Below are 15079 nucleotides of genomic sequence, written 5' to 3' on the forward strand. Positions count from 1 at the left end.
GGCAATGGTACCGGATGGCAGGCAGGCTCAGTGTCAGGGTAGGCAGAGGTCAACAATTCAGGGGTGGGGAAACAGGAGACAAAGGGCTGTGAGACATGGGTTTGACTCTGGACACATGAAAGGTGGGATGTATACGAAGGGTACAGGGCAACAAAAGACGAACAGCAGAGGGGCTAAAAATCTTGGAGATGGGAAATGGGCCAATTAACCGGGGAGAGAGTTTGCAGGATAACACCCAGAGGGGCAGATCCCGGGTGGATAGCCATGCCTTCTGCCCAAGAGGATACGGGGAGCCGGGGTCTGATGGCAATCTGCTTGTCGTCGATACCTGGAGGTGGTCTTGAGGATGGCCGACCGGGCTCTCCTCCAGGTACGACGACAGCGGCGGACAAACATCTGGGCAGAAGGTACGCCGACCTCTTCCTCCTGCTCGGGGAAAAGCAGGGGCTGATACCCCAGGGAACACTCAAACGTAGATAGGCCCGTGGCAGAGCAAGGAAGGGCGTACTCGACCCACACCAGCTGCTGGTTCCAAGAGGTGCAGTTGGCGGAGACCAGGCAGCGCAGACTAATCTCAAGATCCTGGTTGGCTCACTCTGGCCATTGGACTGGGGGTGGAACCCAGAGGACAGGCTGGCCAATGACCCAGTGAGGGCGCAGAACACCGTCCAGTACCAGGACGAAAACTGAGGCCCCCGGTCGGAGACCATGTCCACTGGCAGTCCATGGATCCGGAAGACGTGCTGTACCATGAGATGGGCCATCTCCTTGGCTGATGGTAGTTTGGGGAGAGAAATGAAGTGAGCGGCCTTGGAAAACCAGTCGACCACAGTCAGGATGGCAGTGTTGCCCTCAGATGGGGGGAGACCCGTAACCAATTAACCGGGGAGAGAGGGTTAATGAGGGACAGGCAGTGGTTGCAAAAGACCAGCCGGAGCTTGCCGATGAGTTTTATTTGGAGCACAGACTGTGCAGGCAGAGACAAACGTGCCGACATCCAGGAACCATCAAAAACACCAAAAGCGTTGTCGCACGAAGGCTAGGGTCCAATGCGAGCCCGGGTGGCAGGCAAGCCTGGAGAAATAAACCCACTTGGCTCAAGCCTCCCGAAGATCCTGGTACACCGCGGGACTGGCGGAGAGGTCTGGGGCACCTTCCGAGCCCCTAGGTAGACGTCCTGGGGCAAGTTGTGCTGACTTCAGGCAAAGGGCGTGGCAGAACGGGCTCCAGCCCATGATGGCACCAGTAGACCAGTTAATAAGGGGATTGTGTCGCTGGAGCCAGGAGAATCCCAATACCACGGGAATCAGAGGGGACTTGATAAGCAGGAACTGGGTAGCCTCGCTATGGTTCCCTTACATACGTAGGTTGATGGGAGTGGTGTTGTGGGTGACTTGGCCTATAGAGCACCTGTCCAGAGCTCTAACGTCCATGGAAATGGAGAGGGGCTGGGTGGGGATGTTCAGCTCGCCAGGGTAGTGTCCAAAAAGCTCTCATCTGCCCCAGAGTCAATGAGAACCTGGAGAGATTTGGACTGGTATCCCCTTAGCAGAATGGCATGAAAAGGGGTGCGAGCAAGGGAAGCAGGAACGTTCTCCATATGGCCCACTAGAGTACTCGCTCCTACCAGTGAGCCTGATTTTTTTAAAGGACAAGAGGACACGAAATGACCAAGAGTCCCGCAATACAGACAACTCTTCGTGTCAATCCTGTATTGCCGGTCTGTTGGCGACAGTCCAGCTCTGCCTAGTGGCATAGGCTCAGGAAGCGATGACTCAGCCATCTTCAGCAGCCATTGGGGCAGGTCGGGAAGCCTCGGGTTCTCTCAGCAACGAGACCGTTGGGAGCTTCCGGATGATTCAGAGGCAAGGTGGGATGCCTGGGTGTGCGAGTGAAATCCAATTTCCTCTCCCTCCGCCGTTCCCGTAATCGGCCATCGATACGGATGGTCAAAGCAATGAGGGAATCGAGCTCTGTAGGTAACTCCCAGGCTGCAAGCTCGTGCTTGACCTCCTCGAGACACCGTGCAGGAACATATCGAACAGTGCCTCTTGATTCCAAGCACTCTCCCCTGCCAACGTGTGGAAATCCTCCGCATAATCAGCTACAATGCGGGAGTCCTTCCAAAGCTGGATTAGCTTCCGGGTGGCCTCACGCCCAGAGGACGGGGCATCAAAAATCTTCCTCACTTCTCCCACGAACCCCTCCAGACTAGCGCATATGGCCGGCTGTTGTTCCCACACGGTAGTAGCCCAGGTGAGAGACCTCCTGGACATTAGCAGGATGAGGTAGGCTATCTTGGAGCAATCCGAGGGGAAGGAGGAGGGCTGAAGCTCGAAGACGAAGGCACACTGAGCTAGGAACGCCCAACAGGTGCTTGGCTCTCCATTGAAGCGTTCTGGAGGAGGTAAGGGGGGCTCCCGAGATGGTGGAGTGACCGATGAGACGGCACTGCTAGCAACTGAGTCGCTGAGGAGCTGTGGAGGTACCACCATGGTAGGCGGCTTCCTATACAACCTGTGGAATAGCTCCAGCAAACTGTCCAATGCCCAGTCATGGCGTTCAGCTAACATTTGGACCCCCTCCACAAGGCCACAAAGTAATTCCTCATGCCTGCCGATGGTGGCGCCCTGGGAGGAGATGGCGTTGCGCAGCTGGCCCGGGTCTGCTGGGTCAGTCATGGCCAGTTCGTACTAGACCCAGATGCAGACACGTTGATTTGACAATGGTTTAATATTCCAACAGGGGCAGGCAATAGCAGGTCAAGGCAGGCAGGGGTCAGTAAACCAGAGGTGGGGCAACGGTACCGGATGACAGGCAGGCTCAGGGTCAGAGTAGGCAGAGGTCAACAATCCAGGGGTGGGGCAAAGGTATAGGTTGGCAAGCAGGCTCAGGGTCAGAGGCAGGCAGATTGGTCAGGCAGGTGGCTCAGAGTCAGGACAGGCAAAGGTCAAAACCAGGAGGGCGAGAAAAAGAGAGAGTAGGAGCTGAGAACAAAAACTCTGGTTGACCTGACAAACAAGACGAACTGGCAATGGACAAACAGAGACACAGGTATAAATGTACAGGGGATAATGGGGAAGATGGGCGACACCTGGAGGGGGGTGGAGACAATCACAAGGACAGATGAAACAGATCAGGGTGTGACAGTATATACATATGAAATGGGTAAAACAGTATGTAAACTGGTAAAGTGACCAGTGTTCCATTTATTAAAGTGACTAGTGTTCCATATGTATATAGGGCAGCAGCCTCTAAGGTGAAGGGTTGAGTAGTGGTAGCCGGCTAGAGACAGTGTCCGGGTGGTAGCCGGATAGAGACAGTGTCTAAGTTCAAGGCAGGGTATTGGGTGGGGGCCGCCCTGTGATGACTATTTAACAGTCTGATGGCCTAGAGATAGAAGCTGTTTTTCAGTCTTTCTGTCCCATGATAGTGGAGTGAACAGGCTGTGGCTTGGGTGGCTTGGGTGGCTGATGTACGTGATGATCTTCTTGGCCTTCCTGTGACACCGGGTGCTGTAGATGTCCTGGAGGGCGATGCTTTGGATGGACCGCACCGCTCTCTGGAGAGCACTGCATTGCAGACGGTGTAGTTGCCGTACCAGGTGGTGATACAGCCCGACAGAATGCTCTCAATGGTGCATCTGAAAAAAGTTTGTGAGGGTCTTAGGGTCCGAGCTGAATTTCTTCAGCCTCCTGAAGTTGAAGAGGCGCTGTTGCGCCTTCTTCACCACACTGTCTACATGGGTGGACCGTTTTAGATTGTCAGTGATGTGTATGCTGAAGAACTTGAAGCTTTTCACCTTCTCCACTGTCGATGTGGATGGGGTGTGCTCCCTGACTCCTGAAGCCACGAGCAGCTGCTTTATTTTGTTGACGTTGAGGGAGTAGTTATTTTCTTGGCACCACTCCGGCAGGGCCCTCACCTCCTCCCTGTAGGTTGTCTTGTCGTTGTTGGTAATCAGGCCTACCACTGTTGTGTCGTCTGCAAACTTGATGATTGAGTTGGAGGCGTGCGTGGCCATGCAGTCATGGGTGAACAGGAATTACTGGAGTTGGCTGAGCACGCACCCCTGTGTTGAGGATCAGCATAGTGGAGGTGTTGTTGCCTACCTTCACCACCTGGGGGGCGGCTCGTCAGGATGTCCAGGACCCAGTTGCACAGGGCGGGGTTCAAACCCAGGGCCCCGAGCTTAATGATGACCTTGGAGGGTACTATGGTGTTGAAGGCTGAGCTGTAGTCAATGAACAGTATTTTTACATAGGTACTCCTCTTGTCCAGATGGGATAAGACAGGGTGCAGTAGGATGGCGATTGCATCATCCGTGGATCTATTGGGGCAGTATGCAAATTGCAGTGGGTCATGGGTGTTGGGTAAGGTAAAGGTGGAGGTGATATGATATGATCCTTAAATAGCTTCTCAAAGCACACCATGATGACAGAAGTGAGTGCTCCCTGCTCCCAGGGGATTTGTCTGTGTAACCAGAGTCATTGGGGGTAGCTCTGTACAATATGAAGCTCCAAGCCTCTGTGTAACCCTGGCTTTGTGACTGCGTGCTGCTGCCAGTCCTGTGTAATGTAGGCTATGGCATGTCAGATATACAGCTGGCCTTGGCTAGCTACAGTGCAGTACAGCACAGGTTGTGTACTCAAGACCACTACTGTAACCTATGTCTACATCACTTTCCATTCTCCCCATGCTGGGTCAGACATAAGCCATGTGCTTTATAAGGTCAAGGGCTGTACTCAGTTTGGATTTGTTGAGGGACGTGTGAGCGCATTGCGGGACAGTTTCCCGGACACAGAATAAGCCTAGTCCTGGACTAAAAAGCATTTTCATAGAGAATCTCCATTGAGTATTGTGACGACCCTCCCACTCTGTCTGCCGTATTCTCTCTTTGTTCTTGTTTCCTTATAGGGATGCCGGTGGGCGGAGTTGGAAGGGTCGTCAGCTAAATGGGAAACACCTGGGCTCGGGTGTGTCCCAGGATAAAGAGACCTCTTCCACAGTCATTGGGAGACTCTCTCCATGCAGACACCTTGTTGTTTTTGGTTGTGCTAGTTGTGGTATCTAATAAATATATATTTTTGATACTCCTTGTCTCCACGTTGTCTCCCTTTTGTTGCGAACTCTGAGCCGGTTCGTAACAAGTGGGGGTTCATCCGGGATCTTGAACTTGTGTTTGGGAGAAAACGTGGAGGTATGTTAAATTCTGTAGGTGCTTTGTTTGAGTTTGGTGCTCAGTACTGGTTGCCTTTGTTTGTTTGGTTTGTGTGCTGCGTTGGAGAGAGTACATTGGTTAGTTTCTAGGCCCCTGCCTAGCCTGGAAACGCTTGTTCTACTCACTGTTGGGACATTGGTCTGAGGTGAGTGCAATCAGCTGTGTACCTCGGTGGGAGATTTGGATAGGGTAGTGAAACTTACTACCCGGAGCTATAGCCTTTTTCCCCTGATAGGCTTAGCGACGCGTTTTATTTTTGGAATATGTTGGGCATTGTTAATGTTTGTTATTTTTGTGTGGTGTCTGTGGACTGAGCAGTTGTCTCGGGGGCACATCCGTGGCTTGGTGGAATCTACCAGCGTGCTGGGGGGTTACTTCCTTGCCAGTGGGCTACAGTGCATAATTACACACTGCAAATCTGCATGAAGACTAGGGTTGAGTTATTGTAGGTTTTAGGGAAGCTCCATATCTCATGTCTTTTCTGTGGTCCCCGGTGTGATTGTATTTTCTCTTGTTGTGGTCTGGTGTGCTCAGCAGAATCGTGGGAGTGACTATGAATTGTGGGAGTGACTATGAATTGTGGGAGTGACTATGAATTGTGGGAGTGACTATGAATTGTGGGAGTGACTATGATTGTGGGAGTGACTATGAATCGTTGAGGAGTGACTATGAACCGTTGGGAGATGTTGTTTGCGTTTGTAGATACGGTCTCTTGTGTGCCCTGTTCCTGAGTGTTATGTGACTGACCATTGTTTGGTTTGTCATGTTCTAACTTTCCTGTCTGTTCCCTCCTGGTCTTGTGTTCTTCTTTCCTCTTAAATGTTGCTTCCTGTGCGCTGAGGTCTGGGGAGAAGGAGGTTGGCTGGGGCAAGTGGAAGGTGAACATGTGGCCTGTGTCAATTTGGGACGCAGAGGCCTGTGTCAATTTGGGACGCAGAGGCCTGTGTCAATTTGGGACGCAGAGGCCTGTGTCAATTTGGGACGCAGAGGCTGGTACGTTGTTCCGGGGCCCTTGTTGGTCCCCGGTTTTATGGGGGGGTGTGTGACGACCCTCCCACTCTGTCTGCTGTATTCTCTCTTTGTTCTCGTTTCCTTATTAGGATGCCGGTGGGCGGAGTTGGAAGGGTCGTCAGCTAAATGGGAAACACCTGGGCTTTAGTGGGTCTAGGGTTTCTGGGATAATGGTGTTGATGTGAGCCTTTCAAAGCACTTCATTGCTACAGACGTGAGTGCTACAGGTCAGTAGTCATTTAGGCAGGTTACCTTAGGGTTATTGGGCACAGGGACTATGGTGGTCTGCTTGAAACATGTTGATATCACAGACTCAGACAGGGAGAGGTTGAAAATGTCAGTGAAGACACTTGCCAGTTGGTCAGCGCATGCTCAGAGTACACGTCCCGGTAATCCGTCTGGCCCTGCGTTCTTGTGAATGTTGACCTGTTTAAACATCTTACTCAAATTGGCTACGGAGCGTGTGATCACACAGTTGTCCGGAACAGCTGATGCTCTCATGCATGTTTCAGTGTTACTTGCCTCGAAGCGAGCATAGAAGTAATTCAGCTCATCTGCTACTCCTCAATGCCATTGGAAGACTCCGCTAGCCAAACAGTCCTGTAGCTTAGCATCTGCTTCATCTGACCACTTTTGTGGTGACCGAGTCACTGGGGCTTCGTGATTTAGTTTTTGCTTGTAAGCAGGAACCAAGAGGATAGAACTTTGGTCAGATTTGCCAAATGGAGGACGAGGGAGAGCTTTGTCTCTGTGTGTGGAGTAAAGGTGGTCTAGAGTTTTTTTGCCCTCTGGTTGCACATTTAACATGCAGGTAGAAATTAGGTAAAATGGATTTAAGTTTCCCTGCATTAAAGTCCCCGACCACTAGGAACGCAGCCTCTAGATGAGCGTTTTCCTGTTTGCTTATGGCCATATTGTCACGTCCTGACCAGTATAGAGGATATTTTGTTATTGTAGTTTGGTCAGGACGTGGCAGAGGGTAGTTTATTTATGTATTACGGGGTTTTTTGGTCACTGGTCTATGTTTGTATTTCTATGTGTATGTTCTAGGGTAGTTTCTATGTAGGTTGGGTGCTGGACTCTCAATTGGAGGCAGGTGTTTCTAGTTGCCTCTGGTTGGGAGTCCTATAAATAGGTGTGTTTTGTTTGTCACTTGTGGGTAGTTGTTTGATAGCACTGCTTTTGTTGAGCCTGCGTCTCTGTTCCTGTCGTTAGTTTGTTTATTGTTTTTTCGTGGTGTTCTTATTTTTATAATAAATATGTTGAGCACGCAACCTGCTGCGCCTTGGTCCCATTCTCTCTTCCACGACAGTCGTGACACATATACAGCTCACTGAGTGTGGTCTTAGTGCCGTCATCGGTTTGTGGTGGTAAATAGACAGCTACAAAAAATATAGATGAAAACTCTCTTGGTAGATAGTGTGGTATACAGCTTATCATGAGATACTCTACCTCAGGCGAGCAAAACCTTGAGACTTCCTTAGATATTGTGCACCAGCTGTTGTTTACAAATATACATAGACTGCCACCCCTTGTCTTACCAGAGGCTGCTGTTCTATCCTGCAGATACAGTGTTAAACTCGCCAGCTGTATGTTATTCATGTCTTCGTTCAGTCACGACTCGGTGAAACATAATATATTACAGTTTTAATGTCCCGTTGGTAGGATATACGTGCTTGCAGATCGTCCACTTTATTATCCAGTGATTGTACGTTGGCCAATAGTACCGATGGCAAAGGCAGATTAGCCACTTGTCGCCGGATCCTTACAAGGCACCCCAATCTCCTTCCGCAATATCTCCGTCTTTTTCTCCTGCGAATGACGAGGAAGAGGGCCTCGTCCGGTGTCTGAAGTAAATCCCTCTCGTCCTACTCATTAACCTCTATGGGCTAGGTGGGACGCTAGCGTCCCCCCCGTGGTGCACTCCATCAACAGCAGGTGCATTTCAAGAGCGGCAAATTTGAATCCAAATAAATGTCAAAATTCAAATTTTTCAAACATACAACTATTTTACACCCTTTGAAAGATAAACATCTCCTTAATCTAACCACGTTTTACGATTTCAAAAAGGTTTTACGGCGAAAGCATAAATTTAGAGTATGTTAGGACAGTACATTTACAAGAGTTGTGTGTAATGTTTTGTCAATTCAAAGACAGGGTCACCAAAACCATAAAACCAGCTAAAATGATGCACTAACCTTTTACAATCTCCATCAGATGACTCTCCTAGGACATTATGTTAGACAATGCATGCATTTTTAGTTCTATCAAGTTCATATTTATATCCAAAAACAGCGTTTTACTATGGCATTGATGTTGAGGAAATCGTTTCCCTCCAATAACCGGCAGTCAAGTCAACACCACAAATTAAATAATTAAAATTAGAAAACATTGGTAAAATATTATATTGTCATTTAAAGAATTATAGATTTACATCTCTTGAACGCAATCAACTTGCCAGATTTAAAAATAACCTTACTGGGAAATCACACTTTGCAATAATCTGAGCACTGCGCCCAGAAAAATACGCGTTGCGATACAGACTAGACGTCATGTTGGGGAGATCTAAAATCGAAAATACTATGTAAATAATCCATTACCTTTGATTCTTTTCATCAGATGTCACTTCCAGGTATCACAGGTCCATAACGAATGTAGTTTTGTTCAAAAAAGCTCATCATTTATGTCCAAAAATCTCCGTCTTGTTAGCACATGATCTAAGCCAGCTGGACTTCTCGTCATGAACGAGGGGAAAAAATATATTTACGTTCGTTCAAACATGTCAAACGTTGTATAGCATAAATCATTAGGGCCTTTTTTAACCAGAACATGAATAATATTCAAGGTGGACGAATGCATACTCTTTTATAACGTATTGGAACGAGGGTACCCAACATGAACTCGCGCGCCAGGTGTCTAATGGGCCATCATCGTTCCATGGCTCTTGTTCGGTCAGATCTCCCTCCAGAAGACTCAAAACACTTTGTAAAGGCTGGTGACATCTAGTGGAAGCAATAGGAAGTGCCAAAATATTCCTCAGCCCCTGTGTTTTTCAATGGGATAGGTTTAAAGGTAATACAACACATCAGGTATCCACTTCCTGTCAGAAAATGTCTCAGGGTTTTGCCTGCCAAATGAGTTCTGTTATACTCACAGACACCATTCAAACAGTTTTAGAAACTTTAGAGTGTTTTCTATCCATATATAATAAGTATATGCATATTCTAGTTACTGGGTAGGATTAGTAACCAGATTAAATCGGGTACATTTTTTTTATCCAGCCGTGCAAATACTGCCCCCTAGCCCTAACAGGTTAAAGAAAAATTATTCGTCCAGTTCAAGGTGAGTAATCGTTGTTCTGATGTCCAGAAGCTCTTTTCGGTCATATGAGGCAGTAGCAACAACATTATGTACAAAATAAATTACAACCATGCGAAAAAAACAAATAAAATAACATTGTTGTTTAAGAGCCCATAAAACGTAAGCCATCCCCTCCGGCACCATTATCACAGTGTTATCATAGTGTTAATGTTGCACATTAATCAGGATTAGCATTGGCTACTTTGCTAAGGAGCCAGTAGTGCTGCCTGTCATTTAATACAATGAATTACAACCATGTTAAAGCACAATTCAGCACCTTACAGTAGGTACTCACACAGAAATATGTGTACACACACATAAACACACCTGGTACATAAACACACCTGGTACATAGACACACCTGGTACATAAACACACCTGTTATATAAACATATCTGATGCATAAACACACCTGGTACATAACACACCTGGTACATAAACACACCTGGAACATAAACACTGGTACATTTTCAGTCCCGTCCTTTGCTTTAGGACACTTTGAGTTAAACTGTACATTGACTGAGCAGCTGCCAGCATGAGCAAACAAACAAGCACGCACGCACACACACACACACACATGTAGACACACACATACATGCAATCACGCACACACGCACGCACCCCCAACACACAGACACACCTCTACACACGCACACATGCATACACACACACACACACACACACACACACACACACACACACACACACACACACACACACACACACACACACTTCTTCCAGCCCCCACATCTAACCGGGACAAACACAGGAGGAGAATAAAAACAAGATTAATTGCCTTTCATTCGCTGTAGAAATCACCCGCATGCAGGAATTTTTTAATACAATGCAATCTGGGAAAGGTGGTACTCTATCTTCCACCTCTCTTCCTGTTCCCCATATTCTGGGAAACCTCTTTGAATAGGCAAGAAATAATTGAGGGTGATAAAATGTGAGGGTATGTGGCTTATGGCATCTCTTTCACCTTTCCATCCTATCTCATGCATGTCACCAGAACATCCCATTCTGCCTGGAAGTCATACATGTTATTGGTGGAGTTATGGCTAAATGCTGTAGGAGACTTGTATCTATTGATTCATTGATGACTAGAATGATTTATTGTGAACAAACTTTAACTCAATGGATGCGTCCCAAATGGCACCATATTTTATAGTGCAATAATTTTGACCAGAAAGTACTCCTGGTCAAAAGTAGTGCACCATAAAGGGAATAGGGTGTCATTTGGGAGGCAGATAATGTTATCATTGCCATTGTGGTCCACCAACAGAAGGTTTTTGTGGAGACTGTCTTGCTCATTGAGGACTCTGTGATTCAGTTTGACCAGTTTGTTCTCTCTTCGCCAAGGAGCTCGCAGTGTGGCAGAATTTGTTATTGAATTCAGGACATTGGCTGTGGAGAGTGGGTGGAATGAGGAATCACTACAAGCGTTTTTTTACCAGGGGTTGTCGGAGCAACTCAAGGATGAGTTGATCTCCTATCCTGAGCCTAGTGACCTGGACAGTCTGGTAGCATTAGCTATTCGGGTGGATAGCAGAATCCGAGAGGGGAGGGAGAAGCAATGGGGCACGTCCAATTAATCAGCTACGCGGTTACCATTCGGGTCAGGAAGTGGACCGGAACGAGTCGATCATTATTCACCTCACGGGATTAGTGGAGGGGTCCTGCTTCCAGATCCTGAACCCATGCAAGTGGGGCGGCACGGATTAGACAAGGAGGAGCGCCGACGTGAGACCAACAGCTGCCTCTACTGTGGTAGCTCGGGACATTACATCTCCGCTTGTCCCCAGCGCCCGTTAACCTCTTAGGGCTAGGGGGCAGTATTTACACGGCCGGATAAAAAACGTACCCGATTTAATCTGGTTACTACTCCTACCCAGTAACTAGAATATGCATATACTTATTAGATATGGATAGAAAACACCCTAAAGTTTCTAAAACTGTTTGAATGGTGTCTGTGAGTATAACAGAACTCATATGGCAGGCAAAAACCTGAGAGATTCCTTTACAGGAAGTGGCCTGTCTGACCATTTATTGGCTTTCTTTGACATCTCTTTCCAAAACAAAGGATCTCTGCGGTAACGTGACACTTCCCACGGCTCCCATAGGCTCTCAGAGCCTGGGAAAAAGCTGAATGTCGTCATTCCAGCCCCAGGCTGAAACACATTATCGCCTTTGTCAAGTGGCCGATCAGGGGACAGTGGGCTTAGGTGCGTGCACTGGTCGCCCCCGTCTTTCTTTTTTTTTCCTCTATTTACCGAAACGCAGATTCCCGGTCGGAATATTATTGCTTTTTTACGAGATAAATTGCATAAAAATTGATTTTAAACAGCGGTTGACATGCTTCGAAGTACGGTAATGGAATATTTAGAATTTTTTTGTCACGAAATGCGCCATGCTCGTGACCCTGATTTACCATTTCGGATAGTTTCTTGAACGCACGAACAAAACGCCGCTGTTTGGATATAACGATGGATTATTTGGGACCAAACCAACATTTGTTATTGAAGTAGAAGTCCTGGGAGTGCATTCTGACGAAGAACAAAGGTAATCAAACTTTTGTAATAGTAAATCTGATTTTGGTGAAGGCTAAACTTGCTGGGTGTCTAAATAGCTAGCCCGTGATGGCTGGGCTGTGTACTTAGAATATTGCAAAATGTGCTTTCACCAAAAAGCTATTTTAAAATCGGACATATCGAGTGCATAGAGGAGTTCTGTATCTATAATTCTTAAAATAATTTATGCTTTTTGTGAACGTTTATCGTGAGTAATTTAGTAAATTGTTAGTAAATTCCCCGGAAGTTTGCGGGGGGTATGCTAGTTCTGAACGTCACATGCTAATGTAAAAAGCTGTTTTTTTGATACAAATATGAACTTGATTGAACAAAACATGCATGTATTGTATAACATGTCCTAGGGTTGTCATCTGATAAAGATCATCAAAGGTTAGTGCTACATTTAGCTGTGGTTTGGGTTTATGTGACATTATATGCTAGCTTGAAAAATGGGTGTCTGATTATTTCTGGCTGGGTACTCTGCTGACATAATCTAATGTTTTGCTTTCGTTGTAAAGCCTTTTTGAAATCGGACAGTGTGGTTAGATTAACGAGAGTCTTGTCTTCAAAATGGTGTAAAATAGTCATATGTTTGAGAAATTGAAGAAATAGCATTTCTAAGGTATTTGAATATCGCGCCACGGGATTAGACTGGCTGTTGCGTAGGTGGGACGATTTGGTGCCACCTACCCTAGAGAGGTTAAACTGCCCGGCTCGCTATGTTTGGGAGGTCTTTTAGCGAGCCAGTTTCAACCTCTCAATAGTCCTGTTAGACCCCTTTTTCCTGCTACACACATGAACAAGAATCAGAGTTTAGCGATTAACGCATTTATCGACTCAGGTGCAGATGGCAGCTTTATAGATGCCGACTTGGTGGAACAGCTGGGGCTTTCCAAGGAGAGGTTACCGGAAGCCATTGAAGCAACCACTCTGAACGGCAGTAGTCTGGCACGTATCACTGAGGACTGAACCGGTTAAGATGCTGTTGTCAGGGAATCATTCAGAGGTTATCTCCTTCTTCATTCTGCCTTCTCCCCATGTTCCTCTGGTTCTTGGATACCCCTGGCTGAGAGAACACAATCCCACGTTCGGTTGGGTGACTGGCAAGGTAACTAGTTGGAGCACTGAATGTCATGCTAACTGCCTGAAGACGGCCTTTTTCCATTCTGTTCCCAGTCAGGTCATTAATTCTACCCACCCAGATTTGTCCCTGGTTCCTGAAACATATCACGAATTGGGTGAAGTGTTCAGTAAGCAGAAGGCTCTGTCACTTCCTCCCCACCGACCTTATGATTGTTCCATTAACCTGTTCCCTGGAGCTGCCTATCCCAAGGGACGGTTATACAGTATCTCTCGACCTGAACGGGTAGCTTTGGAGACCTACATAAAGGAGTCTCTAGCTGCTGGTCTCATTCGTCCCTCGTCATCACCCCTGGGGGCAGGATTCTTTTTTGTGAGTAAGAAGGATGGCTCTCTTCGACCTTGTATTGATTATCGGGGGTTGAATGATATTACGGTCAAGAACAAGTATCCCCTGCCATTGATGAGCTCAGCTTTCGACTCCTTACAGGGTGCTACGGTGTTCACTAAGCTAGATCTACGCAATGCGTATCATCTGGTCCGGATCAGAGAGGGGGACGAGTGTTTGACTGGTTTCAATACACCGATGGGTCATTTAGAGTATCTGGTGATGCCGTTTGGACTGACCAATGCTCCAGCAGTGTTCCAGAGCATGGTTAATGACGTCTTGAGAGATATGATCAGTCTGTTTGTGTTCGTTTACCTGGATGACATTTTGATCTTCTCTAAGGAGCCTTCCAGCCACGTCAAGCAGGTTCTGCAGCGAATGTTGGAGAACCGCCTGTTTGTGAAGGCCGAGAAGTGTGACTTTCACGCCCAGACTACATCCTTCCTTGGGTACATCATCTCCCGGGGAGAGATTAAGATGGACCAAGAGAAGGTTAGGGCAGTTCTGGATTGGGCCCGAGCCCGGTACGAGATTGCAGCTCCAGAGGTTTCTGGAGTTTGCGAATTTCTATCGTAGATTTATCCATGACTACAGCCGTGTGGCCGCTCCATTAACTGCCCTGACTTCTAGCACCAGGACCTTCAGTTGGAATCCTGAGGCAGACCGAGCATTTCTGGATTTGAAGAGTCGATTCACCAACGCCCCGATTCCCTCTCAACCTGACGCTGCCCGGCAGTTTGTCGTGGAAGTGGACGCGTCTGATGTGGGGGTTGGCGCCATCCTGTCCCAGCGAAGCTCAACTGACGGTAAACTCAATCCCTGCGCCTTCTACTCTCGTCGTCTTTCGTCTGCGGAGAGGAATTACGATGTGGGTAACCGTGAGCTTCTCGCAGTGAAACTGGCCTTGGAGGAGTGGCGCCGCTGGTTGGAAGGAGCGGAGCAACCGTTTATTGTCTGGACTGACCACAAGAATCTTGCTTACGTGCAATCGGCTAGACGTCTCAACTCGCGTCAGGCCAGGTGGGCTTTGTTTTTTGGACACTAATTTTTCCCTGACATTCCGACCTGGGTCTAAGAACGGCAAGGCGGACGCCTTGTCCCGGATGTTCTCCAAGACGGAGGAGAGTGGGGCCAAGACTGAGACGATTCTTCCCCAGAACTTCGTCGTGAGAGCAGTCACATTGAGGAGGAGGTTCTGGCGGCCCTTCGGACGTAGCCCGGTCCTGGTAACAGTCCACCCGGTCGGTTGTTTGTGCCTGAGTCTGTCCGTTCTGCTGTCCTCCAATGGTCCCACGCCAGCAAGATGGCTTGTCACCCGTGGGTGGCTCGGACGATGGCGTTACTACGCAGATAATTTTGGTGGCCTGCCATGGGAGAAGATAGGTTTGTTGCTGCATGCACAGAACAAAAGTGCCAATCGGGCCAGCTCTGGACTTCTTCACCCCCTAC

The sequence above is a fragment of the Salmo salar genome, chromosome ssa20 (genome assembly GCF_905237065.1).
Source record: "Salmo salar chromosome ssa20, Ssal_v3.1, whole genome shotgun sequence".
Taxonomy (NCBI): Eukaryota; Metazoa; Chordata; class Actinopteri; order Salmoniformes; family Salmonidae; genus Salmo; species Salmo salar.